The sequence below is a fragment of the Struthio camelus genome, chromosome 8 (assembly GCF_040807025.1).
Source record: "Struthio camelus isolate bStrCam1 chromosome 8, bStrCam1.hap1, whole genome shotgun sequence".
Taxonomy (NCBI): domain Eukaryota; kingdom Metazoa; phylum Chordata; class Aves; order Struthioniformes; family Struthionidae; genus Struthio; species Struthio camelus.
The window spans coordinates 34,608,779-34,631,419 of NC_090949.1; the positions used below are offsets into that span (position 1 = coordinate 34,608,779).

Consider the following 22,641-nt stretch of genomic DNA (forward strand, 5'->3'; position numbering starts at 1 on the left):
GGGTGAAAATAATAAAAAGGGGGACCAGTGAAGGGAGGAAGAAGGGAACAGGAAAAGGGTTTGCCCAGCTGTTCCCCTATGCTTGTGAAAAAGCTGCAGCATAAGCCATAGGTTCCGTGCAGCACGGCCAACACTACTCTGTCTCCTGGAAGCAAACCCCCAGCTCGTTTTGCACAGAAAATACTGCATGTCTCTAACTCGGCTGGGCTGCTTTCCGAGGGGAGGCTCAGCGCTGAGGCATGCTGCAATGAGCAGTGGCTCCCAGCAGAGGCCATCCGCTGCTCGCGCATTGCCGGCCGGCTGGCCACTGCTCAGCGGTGAGAAATGCATCTCAGCCGGCATTCAGCGCCAAGGGCTCACCCCCGCCTGCAAAACTCCCCTTCAGTGCAAACAAAACGTCCTATGGACAGAGAGGACCATGTTTCTCGCAGACAGGCTGCAGGAGGGGCTGTAATTAATCCAGGTCTCCTAATAGGGTGTTAACACCACAAGACCAGGGAGCCCATTTTGTCCGTGTGCAATCATATATAATCCCCATAGCCCTGATGCAGCAAAAAGCATATAAACAATAAAAGCCAATGAAGGGAAGCCAAAGTCCCATTACTCAGACCTTGTTTGAGTTCAGCCAGGGAAAAGCTGTGAATTTGTAGTCTTGCTGAAGCTTTGCTGAGGTCAGCAACTCGTACCAACCAACGTCGCTGCCACAGAGTCCATTTAATATCAATCCGTGAGCGGGAGGGAGGGTAATGATGGAGACACTCAGTGCATTCTGAGGGACATCAGGGTCTTCAGCATTCAGAGTGCTCCATCCATAACACATAAGTCACCTTCCTCTATCAGTTAAAAGCAAAAAGTCAGAAGAGACAAAACAAAGTAAGGTCAGTTGTAAACATTTCAGAAAAGGATAAACAGGAACTTTAAAAACCAAAATGATAAGATAGCAAAAAATATTTCTTAATAGACTCTGTCTTTCTGATAGAGTGAAATAGTAAAACTTACAGTGGAAATGCCTGTTCTCCTATTGTTTGTAAAATCTGATTTCTGGAGACCAGATGCCCAAAAAGGGATATATTTCATAACCAAACTGCCTGAGACAGGCAAACACGCTATATTTACAGGGAGGCCCAGAAGGAAGACTAAAGGGGAAGAGCAGATCGTGCTATTGCCTTCAGTATGTTTATGTGGGTTCCTCTTCCACGTGGATACAAGCCTGCAAATTCCACAGGTGCTCCTATATTGACTTACTTTTTTTATTCAGGGACTTCTACATATCCTCATTAATGAAACCCTTGTTCACCTTGTACAGTCCTTTCCCACTCACAGCATATGCTCACAGTTAAAAAAAAAAAAAAAACTGCATGTAACCCCATTACAGGATCTTTTCTGCACTTCAGACTAGTCTATAATATATGATAGAGTGCCAACACTTTCATTGACATATAGCTTGTTTACTTGAATGTCATGAGAAAGCAAACAAGTGAATCTAAACAATGCAGATAACTAGTTACGTGGCTAATCTGGTATGTCGCTTTGTTTTTGTAAATAAATTAGTTTAGTCTTCTATACGGGGAGAGAAACATGAAGCAGTGATCTCAACAGAATTGCTGCCCTCCATTTCCAAGGAGTCCTTGCTCAATTAGAAATGCCATTCGTTTTGATTACAGGTTTTATTTGAGTAGAACCAAATTTTACCCAAATACATTGATGGAGTAAGGACTCAAAGAACCATATCCAGAGATTGTTTCCAGCTGAAATACTGGAGCTAGGCTATATATTAAGGAACATAGGTAACTCAGAGTGGGCTGCAAGCAGAGCTGGGGGGACAGACTCTGCTAGCCAGGGGTGTCCCATGTGCAGACTCTATTTTCACTAATTGCTGTTACCTTACGACTTCCAGGCCACCACTGATGTTGTGCCAGATTCCAGCATGAGTTTTGCCTAGGAATGAACTGCAGAATTTTTTTTCCTCCTTTCTGGATAGAAATAGCTCATTAAATATTTAAATGTTCAATTAAAGAGTCACTTTGAAAAAACAAAAGTTAATATTCATTCTTTTAACATGTGGCAGATTCAGAGCAGACATGCTCTTCTCACACATTAGAATCAGAACTAGAAAATGAGCAGAATGCATTTAAAATTCTTCTAAATTGAATGGAGTCAAAAAATTCAATTAATCAAGTTTTTCAAAAGTATAAAAACAGAGTGTGTCAGAAATAGAGGCATTTTAAACCAGAAGCCTAATTCATGAAATTCTGAAATCTTCCCTTTGGAGTCTCAATTTTGAACAAGAAGTGCACAAGGTTCTCTTCTGGGGGTGAATTTTGGGGTAAATTTTAAACCTGTGGGAAGAGGTGACACATATATTTGGGAGCATGTGTCAGTAACACTCATAATGCAGCTGACCAAAACATTTCACAAACGTGTGTCAGCTTCAACAAAGTACTTTGATCAAAATAAAAAAAAAATACCCAAGCCCCACAAAACTGAAAAAGTAGTGTTTAAAAATAAAGCCTTTCAGGTTTTATTGAAATCATGTTTAAATTTAAAGCTTCATAAAATCATTAGGCAAGATGGCAAATGAAACGTTTAGATCCCACAGAAACATTTTTGCGTTTGACTTTTCAGGTAGCCAGAGAACGGCAAACGATTTTCAAAATCTGACTTAACAAAAGTTCCTTCAAATTTTCACTTTCACTGAGCAGCCTGTTTGCTCTATTCCAGAGGATAAGTTAGGGGTTATCCTGGTGCTTTGAAATTTAAATTCCCTGCTCTGCTACACCATCCGCGAGTAAGCTTGGACAAGCCCTATAACATCTTTGTGTCCTACTTTTTTCTGTAAACAGAGATTTTGCCATTTCTCTTCCTACATCCTTGTTCTGGTGATAAGTAAAGACTCAAGGGCAGAGATAAGCAAATCGCATAGGCCTTATTTGGCCCTATTCATATATGATATATTGCAAGGAATGTGATGCCCACACTCCTTTTCATTATCTTTTAAGCACAATTTACATGCAATTTAGTCTAAAAAAGCCAGATTCTACATTCAGCTTTCAGACTACTATAAGCATGATCCCGCAGCACTGAAGTCAACTTGTTTTATGCCCCTGGTATCAAAGTAAGCATAAGCGGGCATTAATCTGTGTAACACATGCAATAAGGGAAGAGCTGTTCCAGCCTCTAAAAAGGGAAGTCTCATGGACTTTTGGAGTACAACACAATGAAAAAGGAGATACCTCGATTATAGACACTCTATAAATGAAACATGGTTCAGGACCCAGACACAGTAAGTTGGGCAAATAATACCAAAAAAGATTCATAGAGCACTTGGTTGAGTTTTAAAACGGGGCTCAGCAGAGCTTTCTTAGATGAACAATTGCATGGAGGAAGCAAATTTCAAGCATCCTTCTTCCAGTGTCATCCTTAGAGAAGTTAGAGTACCCTGCTCACACATTCACTCTGGCCATGGTATGGTTCATGTTTGACATTCCAGCGGGAATAGTTTCCCAAAATTTTGGCAAAGACAGTTAAAAGAGTTGGAAAAAGTTCTGATCATGATTTTCATAATCAGAGACACCAAGGCTTCTTCTATACAAAGGGAACAAGAGAAAGAATAAGTTTAAGCCTGTAGATCTTAACATACATATTTTTCCCCTCAGTCTTTCTTTAAACAGAGCTGATAGGGGCACAGAAGAGAAAAAATAGTCAAAAGCTCTATCTATTCTTATTTATATGGTAGTAGTAATTAGGTGGCTGAAACAGTCAGTTATAGACAAGAAGTGCTTAGCTCTCTCTGTGTAAATGGAACCAATACTCTGACCTAAAGCTTGTAAGTTTTATTTATGTCCTAGTTCAGCCTGAACTGTTGCACTGCAAGTCTTGGTGGCTCCCTCCAGTCCTACTGTGGAACATGAGGCTTAAGATAACTGTCTAGGGAAGAGAAATACAACCACTTATTTTGTGCAACCAATCAACTAGAAAAATAGTTTAAATTCCAACCATAAACTGCAGTGAATATTTGCAATTGCTCATGACTAAACTGTAGAGTTTATATTAAAAAAAACTGCCAAATTAATTCAGACAAAGAAAGTGAATTGAGAGTTCCTGGCTTCTAGCCCCGTTCTTGGTTCACTATCCCAGTCCCAGATGTCCCTATGATAAATGCAAGTAAACGGCTATAGAAATAACACCAGGCTTAAGGATTCTCAGGATGAGTTCCCTGAACACTCTCAGGGGACTGTGGCAGGGTGAAATACAGGGGGGAAAACACTTTCATTAACTCATTTGCTGTTGCCCTCTGTTGCACCAAAACGCTCCGGCGTTTTTCCCCAGTGCTGGTATTTTGAAAAGAGGTAGCTTGTTCAGGATCAAAATATATGACAGTTGTTACCCCTTCTGTTTAGGCCTTAAGCCTTGAATCAACAGTAAAAATCCTGGACATGGGAAAATACAGCGCTGACAAATACGTAATTCAATTAAAAGGCTGACATTGTCTCAGCAACAGCCTTTCCCCAGATCCATCTCTTTCAGAACTCTCTGTTTTAACATTATGGCCTGCCTGAAACACTCAGCCTCATGAATGGATTAAAGAGGGTTTCACTTGTTTTATTTATTATTTTTACTGCTTTGCTTGGCTTTTTACAAACAGGGGAGGCACAGCCCTCATTTAGAATTCATTATAACATGCACATTCTTTCTTCCTCCTCTCTGCCTAGATGAGAAAGGGGAAAACAATAACAACAACAAGATTGCAACCGTTTCAAAAGCACGGAAACTCTGGTAGTTTTTCATCAACATTTAGAGATTTAAAAAGAGCAGCTTTGGAGCATAATGGCTTCAAAACCTGTATAATATACACATTTGCTGCAACACTAAGTTCTGGGATTTCAAAAAAAGGGAAAGGAGTTTATCCAATTAATTTATGTTCAAAATGATGATAAGGATTCATTATCACATTTTTTTCTTTTCAGTTTGCATTCTGATTAAATTCATTTTTTGATTTTAAAAAGTGATTCCTTGCACTCCCCCAAATATGATGTCAATATTAAAATTTCTCACTGTGATAGCTGTATATCCCTTGAAATGCATCAGTGATGCATCATATCAACAAGGACTCAAGCTTCCATTTATCTTCAAATATTTCACAATCCACTGCAGTATATTCTCAGTTGCAATTTTTGCTTTCAAGTTTGGCCACCATGTGCGTAGCATTAATTTCTCTGTTCACATGTAATTCATTCAGGGACTTACACCAGCTGAGAACCACATATGGAGGCCCAGATTTACAGAGCTTTTATTTTGTGCCATGGAAGCCTACAAGAAACAATTTTCTATTTGAATATTGAGTGTTTACAGAGGTCTTGTTGTTCACTAGAGACAGAGGATTATGAAATCATATTCTGCAAGAATTATATCCAAAAAACCTGACTGTAACATTTATTAACTCTACTTTGTTCAAATGTTCTCTGGGTTCTTAAAGGCCAATTCAACATGCCTTTTTCTCTCTCAGGGTTTGTTGTTTATTATCATTATTACTATTTAACACTTTTAAAAAAGTACTGGTCCAGCTTCAGCCAGTTCCTGCTGTCTGCCATTATGACAACTTTAAGCAGCTAAGACATGGCAGCAGAGACAGGGATGATGACTGCGAAGTGGATCTCAAACAGGCCAATATGCAGGCTCTAAAGCCTAGCACTTTTTGCTACTACTATTACTGGAGTTGAAGATATGAGTGGGTATCTTGTTTGATGAGAAGCAGTCAGAAAATTATCTCTATTAAGGATATTCACACCATGCAACTCCCTAGGCTCCCTAGCATGGGTATCTGTACAAGGCAACTAATGTTTTGGATTAAGAATACACTCCTATTTTATCATATTTGAGATGACTCCAAATGCAGATCTCTAAGGCTCTTCTGTGGCATTCATTTAGGCTTGCTTTGAGAACATAATGACATAGATACTGAGTGACTAATGTCCCACATAATTAATCTTGTAGCTCCTTATTTATCAAGATTCAGAGGGGAAGGGAGGGTTTTCATGGGAAGTAAGAATTCCTGAATTTAAAACTCTTAATGCTGACAAAAGTCTTCAAAGGAATGCTTCAGGGTTAAATCCCCCTCTGTTGGGGACATGGATGAGACACCACCTGCTTGTGGCTGGGTGGGAAGGGGAACCTAGGAGGAAGTTGAGCATCATGGGCCTGCTGGGGAGGGTCTCAGCTCTTCCTCTGAGATCTTCTGGTCCTGATCATTGCCAGAGATCAGTAACAGAACTACAAGGGCACTGGGTCTAATCCAATACCGCAATTGAAAGTCTCCCTGTCGGAAAGGACGGAAAGCGTAAATTAACATTAATTAGGGCTCATCCATGTGGCCATTGATGTATCAGTTTAAATCAAATAATTAGAAACTGTCAATTTCTTCTTCCACCCAAGACCCAAATCCTGTAAACACGAGGACCATAACAACTCCCTGAAGCAGGCTTTAGCACACATATATTGAAAACATACTAAACTATAAATACTGTATACCATATGGCAGCTAGATTATCTAATTTCACTTCATAACTGGTGATAAAATGACCAATCAACTGACATGTAGAATAAAATGCCAAGCCAACTATTCAGCTAGCTTTAAGACAGCTCTGAGGTTTGAATATATCCCATTGCATCCCTAAAAATAAGGACACACTTATTTCACTGACACTAAGAGGATGGACACAGCGGGAATCTGTGTAAGACCAGTTCTGCCAAAGCTAATTTGTACTCATTCCTCTGCATGTATGGCCTCTGCCTATCCAAAATAAAAATTATGTAAATTTAAAGGTGGGGAGGCTAGATTAGGAGGACACCTAGATTTCACCAAAGGAGAAATTTTGCCCTGCCCATTTATTTATATGAAAAAAAATATTTGGTGCAGGGACCACTTGTTCCTCCAATTTTTGCAGACTTCTTAAAGCAGTGGCTCTTCATGAAGGCTTCTAAGCAATACTGCAGTACAAACAACAGAAGAACTTCATTATGTATTTTTCCTACCACACCTCATCTTTTCTTCCCTTGCTATTAAAATCAATTAATTTAATCTCTGCACAGACCACAGCTCTAGTGTTCTGCTTTCCTTAATCACAGGGAGCTCCTACTCCTACTGATCTGTACTGGGAGACATCAGCCCTTGGAAATAAATTGATGTTTTGCCTTTGAAGACCAAGGTCAAAGTTACTATTATATTCCTGAGTTGAAGAAAAGAGATTTGTCATTTACATCAATTCATGACGACACAGAAAGGAACCACTCTGGACTTACTAAAGGCCTTCACTAACAGAAATCTCAAAGCAATCTGCAACAGACCCTCAATGTTCATGCTTGGACGGAATGTAGTTGCTATAACCTGCTTATAGATACCATAAATTGAATGAAACTTGGAGTTATGCAAAAGATTAAAAACACACATTTTTTTAAGCTGGTTCTAAAGCATGCATCAGCTTATTTCCAAGTTAAATGCCAATGTCCTCAGCTCTGATTTTATGGGGGCATAGCCCCAGAAGCAGTGAGATCTATCAGTTTACAGATCCATTTCCAGGAGAGTGTTAGAAAATGGCTTTGTTGGCTCATTTAAAATTAGCTTGGGTACAGCAGTTACGAATATACTGTGCAGAAAATTGTGCACTGAATGATAACCAAATAGGTTGCTATGATTTGATGCTATTTTAATAGCTAGTGATTAACCAAATGAATGCCATTTGGTCTAGCCTGATTTGCCAAATGGTTCCTCTCTCCTGCCATACAGGCGATTATAAAGTAGCGCCCCATAAAACCATGGGCTTTTACCACATTAAACTCAAATAAAATAATTTTTAGACAAATAGCAGTACATTGTAGGGTATATACTCACATCAGTCCCAGCATAGCTGCTCTTGCAGCCAGGTGAGGGAAGCTTATTTTCTCGGAAGCCATACTGAGGGTTTTTCTCTAACAATGAGGTCCTTCGGCTCTTCTTCAAAAGCATTCAGATATTTCAAATGGATACTTGCTTAAGATGCCCCATGCATCACGCGTTCCTGAAAAAACAAAGATTTACACTACACTCGTCTGAACAAACTGCTTCCTTGCATCAGTTATCAAGAACTGGTCATCTGATAAAGCCAAGAGACTGCCATACCAATAACTGCTTGTTTTTAAATGCAGTGATTATCAACTTGAGAACTACTGCGTGTTTGGTGATTTTTGTTACTTAATTCATTGAGACTGGAACCCTGCAAAGGGCAATGCATTGCCGCTGTTAAGCCAGGAGCAGAACAGAAAACAAATCCCTTCCTGATTTCTTCTTCTGTACAAAAGGGATTTATTTTTAATCTTTCCTAGATCTACCCACGCTAGCTGCAGAGGTTGTGGCCCTGAGACATTTATCTTTCTTTCCCGCTGGAAATTGCCCTGTGACTATGTGAGCCCTTGCTTCAACCCCTCAGCCCCAGGGGCATGGAGTGGAGGTGGCCCAGACTCCACTGCTCAGCCCAGGGCCGTAACTTCAGTTCAGTACAGCAGGTACAACAGAGCTTGATCTCCTCTGCTCGGAAGTGCTGGGCAGCACTTTATGGAGGTGAAGAGAAACCATAGCACTGCTCCCAGCACACTCATGCAGGAGCAGAGGTAGGAGCATGATGGATAAGCATGACAAAGGCCCTCAGGAGCCAGACCCTAAGGCTCCAGTGCTACCATTCAAAATTTAGCCTGGACATCTTCTAATGGAAGTGGTTTTTTTAATTATTATTTTTAAATGAGCAATATGACGTAGGGAGTATGCATGTGTGCGAGAGAGAGAGACACGGAACAAATGCACATGCTGTGGGAAGCATAATTTAGGAGATGTGAAAAGGTAAGTGGGAAGTATTAAGAAATTAGGCACATTACTAAGCCCTGTTTGTTATTTTATGTCTAAATTTCATTTTATCTATATTAGGCGAAATCTTTCTTTTTCTTTTTTTCTCCACATGGGTTATTTTTATGAAAGGACATTCTGACTGGCACCTCGGCACCAACAAAAGTATGTATTGGCTGTACAGGGCCAAGAGTCTTGTCCTGTCCCCTCAGGATGCATTAACTAACGCTACTGCACTGGCTCATATCTCTGCCCAGTTCTAGCTGATGCCAGAGGTTAAATTGTCGCTAGTTTGAACTCTGAATAGCTCTTCATATACACAATGCATGTTAGTATTGCTCTTGTTAGGAGTCTGATACATGGATGAACCCTTTGCTCCTTCGCTGAGGAACCCCCTAGCTCCCTAGTCCTGCCCTGCAGCCTGTCTCTCTGTAAGTAACATCCCACTCACAGCTGCACCTAAACTACTTCTAATTCCACCCTGCAAGGAACCTGCTCTTAGAAAATCCTCTAAGAGTGCCAAGGCATCGGCATACAGCTCTACAATCAGACCTTGGTGTTGTGCTCCTTAAATCTCATACCCAGTGCAAAGTAGGACATGCTTTGTAAGGGAAGCAATGAGGGAAGAGGAGAGGAAGATAAGAGGAAAAATGAAGCAGCACTCCATAGAGAAAAGCTGTGTGTGAGGACAGCCTGCGATTTGAACTTGGAAGGCAGCAAAGGGGTATGGTGAAGCACAGAAAATGAAGTAAAGGCTGGAGAAAGAAGAAGAAAATAAGAGAGAGAAGAAATAAGTGTAAACAAAATACTGCAGCATGAGCATGAAGAGCTTAAAAGCACTACAAAGAAGTACCTCTGATCCAATAAAATGCTGAGAACCGGTTAAAAGAGGAATAATACCTCTCACTCACCAGTATTACCAACTAGAGATGATCCTCAGTAATTCATAGCCAGTGAGGAATTAGATATTGTACAATTAAGCAAAATAAACAACCACAACAACAAAATAAGCCTGAGCAAGAACTCTATTTTCTGTGATTAGCAGTGCAAAGAATTAATACTTTGAGTGCTTTTCTGGGTGATGTCTCAACGGCCTTTGTATCTTTGGTCCAACATTAGGTTAGGTTTTTTAACTTTACTATTTAACTAGTAATTTTTCTCTGTACAAAGCCTGAACAAAAAGGACAAAGCAAATATATTAACACATAACATAAAAATTCATACTGCTTTGAAAACAGTCAAAAAAAAAAAAAAGAAAAAAAAATGGTTTAAAAGAGTTTCTTACTCAGTAATTAATGGCCCTCACCTGAAAGTTCTCCAAGACTCCTACAAACTACTTAGAGCCAATACTACAGAATACTTTAGCAGGTATTTTGCTCTGTGCAGACCTGTGGGGATCTTCTTGTATACAAGAAAAAAAAAAGTACGTGTTAAAATGCTTTGCTGAACTGCATACAATAGCAGACTAATTTTTGTCTCTATTTTATGAAAGATGAAATGGGGACATGGGAGCTTTTAATGTCAATGTTATCAGAAATTGTGGTTTCTTCCACCTTTTGGGATTGACTGTCAGAGGCACTGGGCAACACCACCTTCTTCTGCTCTTGTCACTAGACAATGCCTCCTTCTTCCACAGACAAGCACAGTTCCTGTGTTATCTGAGAAATTTGCATTTCATTTCTCCGTTACATGAGATAGCCACGTTGTGTTGCTGCACAAAGAGGGGTTTTGTTTCATAACCAAAGGCAGGCAAATAACTAGCTATTGAAATTTAAAAGGAATGGAATAATGTGACAAAATGCCACGTTGCTGGAATGCTTCTGTTAAAGACCGTGCTTGCACAGATGGAGCAGAGCCTTGTCACCAGTGACCTTGTTCACTCTTCCGCACCAGTTGCATTTTCCAAGTTCCTTACTCCTACTGTAGCTATGGACCTTCCATTCTCAGTGGTATTGCTACTTGCCAGCATGAATCTCTGAAAGGGAAGTCTTAAGCAAATCATTTAAAAAGAAGAAAAAAACCCACAGAGGAAAATTACATCACATTGATGTACCAAAGAAAGCTACCTCTGTGTTGTTGCAGCATGACCACCTGCCCTTCAAAACCCTGCATTTCAGATTGCCTCATCATCTCAGAAAGCTGCTCCAGTGCTACCAAACCACCATACTTAATAACCTGGTTCTATCCAGCAGTTCAAAATGATTCATTCATAGCAAGGAATTTTCTAATGCAATCTTTGTAGGAAATTGGGATTACATACCTTCTTTGAATTGTTACTGATTCTACAGTAGATACGAATCCCAATGCCATACAGACACTCAGAATATTGGGAGCATCTTGACATTTTCCAAAACTTCAGGCAAGATAGCTAAGCAAGGTATCGTGACCTGCAGTAGCAGAAGAGAGATGGTGGCATGTGCTAGTAAAGAAGTACGATCACTGAGGAGCCCTAGATATGTTTTCTGGTTTTTAGCCTGTACTGATGCTCACCCTGCTTTAGAGTTATTTGAGACTGCATTTGCAACTACACTTGCCTCACACTAGAATAACACTTTCCTGATTGCAATGATACATTATTTTGGTCCTTTTCTATTCTCGTTTATGCTTTCTCCATTCTCTTCCATATTGCTCAGTGTTTGGAATCTGTGTTTAGTTTTTAAAGTAATTCACTTAAAGCCTAGATTACACCTCCTCCTGTCCGGTGGCAGCAGGTGAAGGGTAAGATGCCCTCACAAAAGGAATGGCGGCAATTGCTCAGCTGCTAGCATATTCTATAGAGGATGAGGCTGCAGCCTGGGACTGAAACCCCACAGAGGCTGGCACATGCTGCCTATCAGTTTAGAAGTAGGTGGCACTTGAGAGCTCCCCAGAGGTCCAGTGACTCACCTCGCATCACAGCGGGGGATTGCTGCTGAGAAGAACCACTCCCAGTAATGCTTTACTGCCAGAAAGCAACTTCTGTTTAGGGCCAGAGCTCTTTCCCAGTCTGAAGTGTGCGTGTGGAAGAAGAGCATTCCCTGGGAGGGCTCTTTACAAGGAGGTTGTCACAGATTCCCAATGAAGAGGGCTTCCTCGCCTCATCATCACAGACAGGCACTCCAGTGAGACCTAACCACAGTATGTAATCCCCTGCGCTTGTTAGGGCACTTCCAGGGCTGCTTTTTATCACTTCCTTGCTGTAGCAGAGCACTGTACCTCACCTTCAAGTGGTAGAGATGAATAAAAACACCACATACTTGAGCATCCTTACACCAGGAGAGCATCTAAACTGGCAACTCAGCACTTCCTGGCATGGCCAGCACTCAGCCCTCCTTGGCACTGTGCACAACATAAGGCAGGAGAAGAGACCACAGGCCATGTAGAACCCCAGTATTCTGTATATTTCCTCCAAGAGCTGAAGTGCTTTTTTAAGGGATATTAAAATGCAGCAAACCAAGAAAATTATTCCCAAATATTGAGCGCAGCCTTAATCAGGCAAACTCCCACTTCAGCCTTCAGCATAAGCAAAGGCTACAGCATACACAGATTGTAATTAATTTGCTAAAATGGGTCTGAACTGTATATATTGCAGAGCTGTAGTACTCTGGCTATAAGGACTTCAAATATTTTGAGAAGTAAACTGGAAACACTTAGTCAAATTAAGTGTTTTCTTTAAGCTGTCAGCATTGCCAGCACTGCCAAAATGAACAGGATAAATTGGATTAGATGCTGTCTATGTTTCAAATCCTAATGGCAAAGGATCCAAAATGTAAAGCAATGCACAGAGGCAAAGCAAATATTACATACTGTCTGTAAAGCAGCAGATCTCTCAGTTTACTGATTAACCAAATAGTCTGAAATAGCATGACTCATCTCTAAAGACAAGCACAATGTTGCCGTTGGCTCCCATGCAGCATCCAGTTTATAGCAGTGCGGCATTCTCTGCCTGCTCCACAAAGAATTTTACCACTGAGGAAATAGCATGATTTTGATTCAGCCCATGATAAGTCCAGGCCAGACTGCAGCGGCAGAACAATATAGCCTTAAGTATAGACTAAAAAAAATATAGATGGTAATTTAGGTTAAGCATGAAAGAGAAAGTGTTAGATAACATACCCATATGAATCTTGGGCCATTGATTATCAATGGGCAGGAACGTAACATTCAGGTCATAAAACGGGAGAGGAGCATGAGGTAGTAGAGGTGGACGAAGTTCATCAGAACAGCAGCCATTCGTTATACTTGTCCCTCTGTCAGAGATTGTGGAGTGATTGTGTTCAAGTGAGAATGATGTCTTATTTCACCTCCTAGGGAGGAATAGAGGGTACAGATCCAGAAATCACACTCTGAAGGAACACATAAACCAACCAAGAACATGAGGAAGAACATCAGTTCTCCTCTTGGAAAACAGCTCAAGTATTTGTAAACGTTTAATAATTTAACATAGATTTACCTATTCAGATTTTGATCTGAGTTAAATGTGACTTTCAAAAAAAAAGTATAGTTCTGAAGTCAGCCTTCAGAATTAAAGGTTAAATGACCAGTAACTAGTCCCGCAGAGCTAATGTGAATCCCTGGTACTGGAATGGTAAGATTTTTAATAACAAAGTAACGCAAAACATTATTACTTCAGTAGTGTCTTCTATGAAGATCCTCTGTGCTCTCTGTAAAGACAAAAGTTGCACTGCTTAACAAGGTAGTGAAGGTCTGTATTATTTCTATTGGTTAGTTGGAAATAGAGTACGAAATGTGAGGGTTGAGGAGTTTTCTTCAGGGGGAGGATGGGTAAATCTCAGCTAAAGTTTTGAAGGGATTACCCAGAGTTCTGGTCATCACCTTCTGTCACCTCCTGTCGTGAACAGTCAGGATGTAGACCTCTTTCACAGATAGATTATGCTCCAGTTTTGAAGTTTCTTTGCCTCTATTTGAGATGTGTTCAGAATCTTTGTACTCTGTTGGATAGAAATTGTCCTTTAATTGCTAGCCTGAATTTCTTCTTGGTGGTTTATATCTATTTGGTGTTGTGCCAATATTGCCTGCTAGCCTAAAAAGTTTAGTCCCCCTCGACATACACATTTATTCCCTCAAGGTAGTTAGAAGTAATTCTGTCTCCTTCTTAGGCTTTGCTTTGCTGAGCTCTGTAAGCCAAACTCTTAATTCTCTCTTATGATAGATGCCATTCTTCTGATCATGCAGCCAGTTTTTTTCTGTTCTTGGTTTGGCTTGACTTGATCTTTACAGAACGTGCCTGCCTAGAAGATATCTTCCCAGTACTCTACAACAGCATTAGTAGTTAATTCATACTGGAAATTCCTGACTGACTAATGACATGAGGACTAAGCACCTCAGAAAGCTAAGGCTGAGGTGTCTCTAAGCTGACTCACTACCCCATCCCTTTACCCTCACCCCCAACTTCTAAAGGGAAGCAGGCAAAACAGGCAAATGTCTTGGAAAATTTAAGTCTAAGGATACATAGAAAATCAATAGCAAAATCAGAAATAAACCTCAAATAAGTCATTTACTTAAACCACATGGACACAAATATCAAACAGGAGTATCTAAAACAGCAACAAATCATGATAAGTAGCTAAAACCCAAAAGTTGTCATCACCATGTCTGGACAGAATTTTGACAAGCACTCAGATAAATTTTCTCCGTCTTCTTTTTCCACAGAAAGTTGATATTTTGAACAGAAATTCTCAAGTCAAAAGCTGTACATCAATTTTTAGTTCTAGCAAAAAATTAAAACTAGACACAGAAAGCAGATGCTTTTCACTAAAGCTTTTCTTCATGTAAAAACCTATTCTTTCAACATAAAGTTGGTTCAAAAAATTTCTAACCAGTTCTAAACAGTAAAGGTAGATATAGTTCCCAGTGGAGACAGACTACAGATGCATGTTAACATCTGTTCATCTGACGGTGTACAAATTCTTTAGAAAACAAAAAAAGGCTTCTCTTCAGTTATGTAGTGCCAGCAAGCATTATAGAGGGAACAACTTTAAAGTTAATCTTAAAAAAAAAAGTGTGTAGGTTATTAAAATAAAAAAATACCAATTATGTAAGGAATGGTTTTTGCATGTAACGTTCAATGCTATAAATTGAGTGGGCCTCAATGCCGTGCTAAAATGAAAAAATAACCTTTTTGTCATTCTCAAAATCAACTGCATCTTTAAGAAAATCGGAAAATAGCTCTAAGAAAACCTAGGGGATCTCATAGAATATATTTCAGAAAATCCAAGAGACACAGAAGAGCTGACTTCCACAAAGGCTCAGTGCAGCTGATCTCAAGGCAGATATGTATTATTTAACAGCAACTAGGAGGCATCTACTTAAAAAAACAGTACCTGCCAGGAACAGTATTCAGAAGGCTAGCACAAAATTGGCAGTGATTAGAAAGTCCATTCTGCCCATGGGATAAGCAACTCTGCTGCTGGGGGAAAGAGCAGAGCAGCAAGGAAAGCTGTTTTCTATCTCAGAAGCTGCTACAGTCACAGGTGGAAAGAGAAATCTAAAAGCGGGGGGGGGAGGGAGGGAGAGAAGCAGGTGGTTTTGAACTTGAAAGAAAGATTAATGTATTGAAGTAGAGCTCTTCTCCAGGCCAAAAGCTTGAACACTAAGCTGCTAAGCTTGATATGTGTACAAGGGTAGAATAGCTGCTGCAGTAGAAAAGTGAATAATAACAGGTCTGGGGGTGAGGAACCAGCCCAAATACCAAGAAACAAGTTACTTGTTTTTCCCCCCCTATATAATTAGTATATTTTAAAAGATGATTGTCTTTTAATGTTCTTTCATTTCAAAATATACATGAGAAGAGGAGCAGGGAGAAACTCTGCATATTCCTTTGTGTACTTAAGCACAGCTTTAAAGTACAGTCAGGAAAGTGGCATGGGAAAGAAAATGGCCTGAAAAAAACACAACATTTAAATAATAGTGCCACTTAAAACAACAAGGATAATAGGGCAACTTGAGTTCAAGGAAATTATACCAGGTAATTCAGTGCAGCAACTAGACAGGTCTGGGGCTCAGTCCTGGAAATCTAAATAGTCTGAAATCATTCCCAAAAGTAGACAATTTAGTATTTGTTTAGGGTGCCTGGACAATAAGTTAGTGTTATGTCATTGCACAGTTGTGCACATAAGCCCAGCGAAACCAAGGTGAGTAAAGACAGCACAATCTGATCCCAAGAAAGGAACATTCCTGCACCATAGATTCCCCAGAAAACACACACACACTCATCTCCAGAAATCCTTAACCTCACACAAACTACTCAGTTACAAATCTCAAAATAACAAAAACTCATCATATTTTTAAATTACTCTGTCAGACTATTAAACACTGTTTATGATAGGCAATAAGTAAGAAACAGGCATTTAAAAAGAGTAGATAGAAGTGTGATTTTTCTTTTTAAATATCTGTGCCAAAAGTTACATTTGAGATTAAGATAGTCATGCACTAAACTTATTTTAATCAATTTAAATGAAAAATACTAAAGCAGTACCTTTATGCCAAAGTTTTATACAAAGTCCAGCCACTGAATGGGATGATGCGATTAGTGACCCAAACTACTGTTTGTGGAAGTGGTAAAAGTCAGCTTTAGACAACTATAGCTGCTTCCATAGCTGCAAAGGGAACATTTTCTTCATGTCAATTTATATTTCATTTCATTCAGTTCAGTAACTACTTCATTTAAGTTTAGAAACTGGTGAGGAGCTGAGATGCAGGAATGTTTGTTTTCTCTCTTCCAATTGATGAGAACAAACCAGCATTAAAGTATGATATCCACTAGTCCTAAGACCTTGAAAGATAAATGGTGACAAAACCATCAGATTGATTAACTGAGAGCATTCTTCTTTCAATAACTTATCAAGCTTTAAAATACACGATATGCTTTACCTTTATTTCGTGATATACCTAGCCAATTTCACACAGCTTCAGTTAGCAAATAAAATGTCTTTATAAAGCTACTGCTTTGCAATTATATTTGAATTACGATTTTCTTCCAAAAGCAGGTTGTTACAAATCATAAGTGGCATAAAACATCCTGATAATTGGACAGATCAGGCACTGTAGCCTAACTTAATGTGAGGCAAATAGGGACAGTTAGAAGTACTCATGCCACTGGTTTCCATGATTTAAATTCTACCCACTTGCTCAAACCCCTTGGACTGATCTGTAGTGTAAGCCTTTAGAGCAAGATATGAGATGATTTATTACAGGGGAGCTATTGTCTCTTAGTGCCTTCTGTACAGACCTATACCGCTTCTTATTGCATGTTAAGTTATATCTTTATTTACATGTATATACAATGTATTATCCTCCTGTTTCTCACAAACAAGTACCAAACAGCCTGTCCTACTGGTGTACAGTGAGATTTAACCTCTCCTTAGGAATGTAACTCAGTGTTGCAAATGCAGAACAAGTTTTAAAACATGATTTAAATCAAGATTAAGAAGCCTAATGATCTAAATCACTTTTAACTCAATTAATTCTCATAAACAAGATAAAAAAAGGAAAAGAAAGAAGCTACAGACATTGTCAGAAAGATCAAAATTCTGTATTACCAGTTTGGATATAGGAAATGGATCTCTGAATTACATTCAGTTGGGAAAATTTATCCACTGTGACTTTTGCCCTTTGCATCACCTCATGTGCTGGAGCTTGGGTAGTCACATACATCAGCTCCATGTCACTGCTGCCAGCATCTGTTGCATGCAGGTATTTGGGGCTGATACTTGCCTCCCTCCAGACACTCCAGTCCTGCCTTTAATCTTGGCTGCAGCTTTGGAGGCTCATCATTCGCCGGCATAATCTGGACAGAAGAAGAGAAGATAAAGGAGGAGGTGATTTCTAAGCATAAGCAAAAATAAAATACAACAAATATCCTGTTTGTTTTCTCATCCTAACAATGCGCTTCCCCTCCATGACAGCAATGTGGGAACCTGTGTTATAGACAAGTAATCCTAAATGATAGCCTTAAAGAGATAATATATTTAGAATCATTTATATTAACAGACCTTTATTTGATTGTTATGGTTAATTGATCAGTACCTGGCTGTATCTTTCTGGGACACCAGTGTCTGTTAGAAAGAACAGAGCATGCTAATGCTAAACTATAAAGCATGCTCTCCTGTGGTTTCTAGTCTTGCTGAATTTTACTTCCAGTCATGTTAAATTTTATTACTTGAATTCTTTTCCCCATCAGATTTTAGGTAGGTAGGATTTTATTGTACCACCAAGTGCAGAGTAAACTTTCCAGAGAGAATTCTAGTTTTTCATTATATTTCCAGGGTCCACAGATAGCTGGAAAACTAAATATTTCAGCTGAAGACCAAAGCATTCAGCCCGAGTATTTCATGGGACTTGTAATTTTGGTGTTGCATGCTTATATTCTGGTCTAGAAGCCTAATCAAACCATATTCATCATAGCACTCTATGGCTAAGGACTCTCACCAGGGAAAAGAGCTCATAAAAGAAATCAACAGAGAAGCAGCCTCACCAGACACCAAAACCCACAGGAAAGAATGTCAGCAGAAAGCATCTGTGGTGCAGCATCCACAGAAACATGTTCAAGAGAAAATATATCAATTTTCAGCAAAAACGGCATGTTTTATATTCCTACCATAGAAAAATAAGCCAAAATTTTTCATGTGTGACCTAGATTTTTTTGCTGCACCATTCCTGCTTAGCAGATCCCCAGGAAACACACCGGACAACTATCCAGTTTCTGATTTTACAAACGAAATCTTAGTTTGTGAATAGCATTAAGTAAAGTATCAGGGTCACTATCTGCAATCAGATATCACTGCTTTACCTGATCCTGCATCCTGAAGCTCAGGAGTTACCTGAGCTTCAAATACAGCTTCTAGGAAGAGATACATTTGGGAAAACAAAACAAAACAAAAGCAATAAAAGCCCCCCAAAACAGCAAGATGACAGGATTTATGGAAACACTAGCCTACTGTTCCCTGTGTATGCAGATTTCAAAAGATCATTGCTAGGAGAAAATAACGAGGAATAGGAAAAGCTAGTCTTTCCCAGTTTTGTCCACATGCCATGTCCCAGCAGCACATCCCAGCTCTGCAAAGACTTAGACTCATGGTTTACCTCTATAAACTGGACTTTTCAAATTGGCTACATTCCACCACAAACCCTGCACCAGTAGTTCCTGCTGGCTGGTCTTCAGTAATTCCCAGGTTCAGAGGGGTCCAGGTTTTACTACTGACTAGTCACAATCTGAAACTTAGGCCATTTGAACAGGGCCCCATCTGACAGCCTTATTAACACAAATGATTTTTATTCTGCATGCCTGGGTAAGCCATGGGGACATGCCTGCAAGATCAAGGCCCTAGTCATTAATAACTTCTGCAATCATTTCACCTAGAAGCCACACTCTGTCTACAAAGAAATCTTTCCGGGAATCTGGTAAAAAGATTGATGAAAATTAAACATCTACTTAGTGAAGCTGAAGTAACCAATATATGATTAATACTTTCCAATTATATTTCAGTACAGTACATTGCTGAGTTTGTTATTACCTGCACTCTTAACACTCCATCTGCAGTGTTAAATCCATCTGTTGCTGAAAATATGACTGTATCTTCAAGGGTTTCTGAATCATCATGCTGGTACCTTTTAACATAATTATAATGAAGAGCGATATTCATTATCCAGCGGAAATTAGAAACCTATAAATATGAGGGGAGGGGATCAAAGGAAGAACTAAGGTCTAGCATTGCCCAGCTCTACAATTGATCACGTTGGCTGCTCCCACTTAAAATATTGCTCTGGACTCTGATGAGCACAGATCATTTCCACTGATTTTACTGTTTCACTGATTCCTACCATGGGGACCTGGTCAGACAAAGGTAGACAAGAGAAATGGGTTCATGGTAGCCAACAATTTACATGAGGGTATGGAAGCAGAGGAAAAATATACGGAGTGTTCATCACAGCAGAAGTTTGGGGCAGGTCATAAAACACAGGAAAGCGTCCTGAGCCTGGTGTTCTTATCACATGGATTTTCATCCATTTTAAATGGCAAGAGAAAAAAGATCCAGCCTTTTCTACCTTTGGACAGTACTTCAAGTAGAGCTTTCTATTTCTAAGTACTCAATAAAACTGACAGAACAAACGTACCATATTTTCATGCTTACATCTTAGATGCTAAATTTTTAAAAACCTCTTTAATTCAGCAACAGCTGGTTTAAATGTGTATGCAGGTGACAGAAGCAAAAATTTATGCCACACGCACAGCCCTGCTTGAGACTTCCCTGATCTCTGATCCCCTAGATCTCCTTCCTTCTCCTCCATTAGGATTCTGATTCACAAAGTTAGAATCTCCTTTTTAAAACACTGTTTTTAAGAAAATATGCATTATCACTGTTATACATTTAAGGATACAACACGGGCTCTGTTTCCCCCTAAATCCCACAGCAGAATGTCCAGAGTTCTTTAAACTCTGAGTAGCTATCAGCAAAAGAGATTTTTAAAGGAAGAACGCAAATGCCTCAACTAATTTTATAAGCCTGTAAGTCCTGAAGACTAAACATATCTCCTTCTACCATGGCAAGTCCATGCAGTTCAACGAACCCAGGCAGAGGAAGTTTTATAAGCTGCATTTGAAATTCATTATATTTGGTGTGCAGGACTGTTACCATTAGATGTTCTCCAGTGCTGAAGGAACTGGAAGCTTCCTCTGTTTCAGATGATTGTTGAAAACCTGAAAGAGTGACAAAATCAAAAGTTACATTAGGGCGCTATAAAGGAATAGCTAAATAACATTAATGGGGCAAAGAGACTGCTTAACAATAGCTGCTTAAGAAATAGAAACCATGAAAGGCAGATTCCCTCAAACAGTGCAGTGCCCGAGGGCTTATAATTGCCTTCCTGCAAGGCACATCGCCTTCAGTCTTGCCTGAAAATAACCCAGCAACTGGATACCACTGTGTTACATCCTCACAGCACATGCGAACATGGGAGGGGATGGGGGGGCATAAAGTGTGGCTCACGGCTCTGTAGCAGCGGAGAGCCAGGGGGATTGCTCCATGCCATGGCAAAGAGCACTGCCATAGGCCACCCCGCTCAGCTAGCAGAAGCTCCTTGTCTTTTATCTGGGTTAGTTTCACCAGAAATTAAAGCCCAGGTAAGGAATAATAAAGCAATGGAAACATAGTAGGTATTTATCCAGAAAGGATACCAAGTACCTCACCCCAGAGGAGGAAAACACCAGAAACTGCCTCATGCCAAAGGGGTCTGGGAGAAAACTTCCTGAACTTCAAAGAAGTTCAGCTCAGTGGGATGCAAAATGGAAACAGAATCTGGCAGGAGGGCTTTTTTGAGGGAAGTTGCCCAGGGGGGTGAGGTTGGGGGGGGAGGAGGGGGGTTCTCTTTTTTTTTTTTTTTTTTTGAAAAGCGAGCTCACCCAGCCTTTACTTGGTAACTAGATCCATGTATATCGGTCTTCCTGCAGTTAGAGGGCCCACTGAAAAAAAACCTTTCAGAACCTCATGGAAGCATTAAGCAGGCTTTTATTTCACTACAGTCAGAGAGATCCTAAACTCACAGTGACTCAAAAAGAGAGAGGCATCTTTGTGCAAAGGCAACAAACCTCCCACCTGCAGCCTATGCCCAGGACCGACCACTGCCTGTCCACTCTGCGATTATCAAGAGGCATGCGGATGTTCTCCATGCCCAGCCTAGGGAGGCAATAAAGGCTACCGCCCGCTATTTGGAACTGAAAGAGGCCCCTTGAAGCTAAGCATGTGTTTTTGGAACTGAAGGATTCCCCCTCCACCCAAATTCTACCCTACACAATCTATGGAAACATTATTTATCTTGTTTTTGTCCCTTCTGTCTGTCATACAGGGAGGTTTTGCATCACAACAACTTCACAGCAGAATAACAACAATCAGTGAAACAAAACACATTCTTATTTTTGGACTTTACCCTTCTCTGTAGACCACAGTTTCAGAGAGACTGGCTCATCAGGAAAAAGGGGATTTTGGAAAAAACACTGATTATTGTATTCCTCAGGAAGGGTTTATAAGCTTGAAAACATGTCAGTAGATCCAAAGGCTCTGATATTTCCTATTGTAGAGCTTAATAGGGCTGTCCAAAGTCTAACTGGCACAAGTAACCATTATTTCTAGTTCTCTGATGAAAAGCTTGTACTGAAAAGAATGTAGTCTATTTTGCAGGACTAACATTTGATGAAAAATCATTCAAACTACCAGCTGAGACATAATATTTTTGACCTGCCATCATGAATCAAAGTAACAAATAGAAAACTAGTTTAACAATATATTTCTTTCCATCATACTGCTCATAAAATTTAGTCCATTCCATTGAGTAAAACTGTAGATAAAGTACTGTTTAGTTCATCTCTCTCAGCCTCTGACTCTAGTGAGAATGTAAGGCTTTCTTAATCTGCCTGCTTCAGTGAGATACTAGGATAGCATGGGGCCCTTGGAAAAACCTCAGAACATCCACAGGGGTATAAGGAAGCTTATGAAGAAAGTTATCTTTCACTTAAAAGGTGAGAAGCAACCCTTCTGGCTTGAAGCATGGGAGGAAAAAAAAGAAAAAAAAAGGAAAGGGCTACCTGCTTTTGTCCAAGGCTGCCAAGTCAGAACTTAAGATACTGTAACTTCCTCTAGTACAAGAGTACAGAGATGCTTCTCTAACTGACTTTAAAACCGGGGGCAGACGGGGCGTTCTCCTGGCTACAGTGGTTCTTAAGGCCTACAGATTGCTGGAAACAAGCTCACTCGTCTTCAGAAGAAACCCACAGG

At 39.9% G+C, this 22,641-nt stretch overlaps 1 protein-coding gene across 1 annotated transcript in view; it reads right to left on the minus strand.

Moving 5' to 3' along the window:
- LOC104152933 (FRAS1-related extracellular matrix protein 1-like) overlaps positions 1–22,641 on the minus strand; it is a 74,239-nt gene that overhangs the window by 34,644 nt on the left and 16,954 nt on the right. Inside the window, exons 8-17 of the mRNA XM_068953367.1 lie at positions 20,506–20,570; positions 19,387–19,480; positions 17,588–17,660; positions 16,350–16,646; positions 13,669–13,803; positions 13,480–13,515; positions 12,968–13,158; positions 11,133–11,259; positions 7,889–8,054; positions 611–833 (exon numbers count right to left, since the gene is read on the minus strand). The gene's annotated coding sequence lies outside the window, so the exon portion shown is untranslated. The remainder of the gene's footprint in view (positions 1–610; positions 834–7,888; positions 8,055–11,132; positions 11,260–12,967; positions 13,159–13,479; positions 13,516–13,668; positions 13,804–16,349; positions 16,647–17,587; positions 17,661–19,386; positions 19,481–20,505; positions 20,571–22,641) is intronic.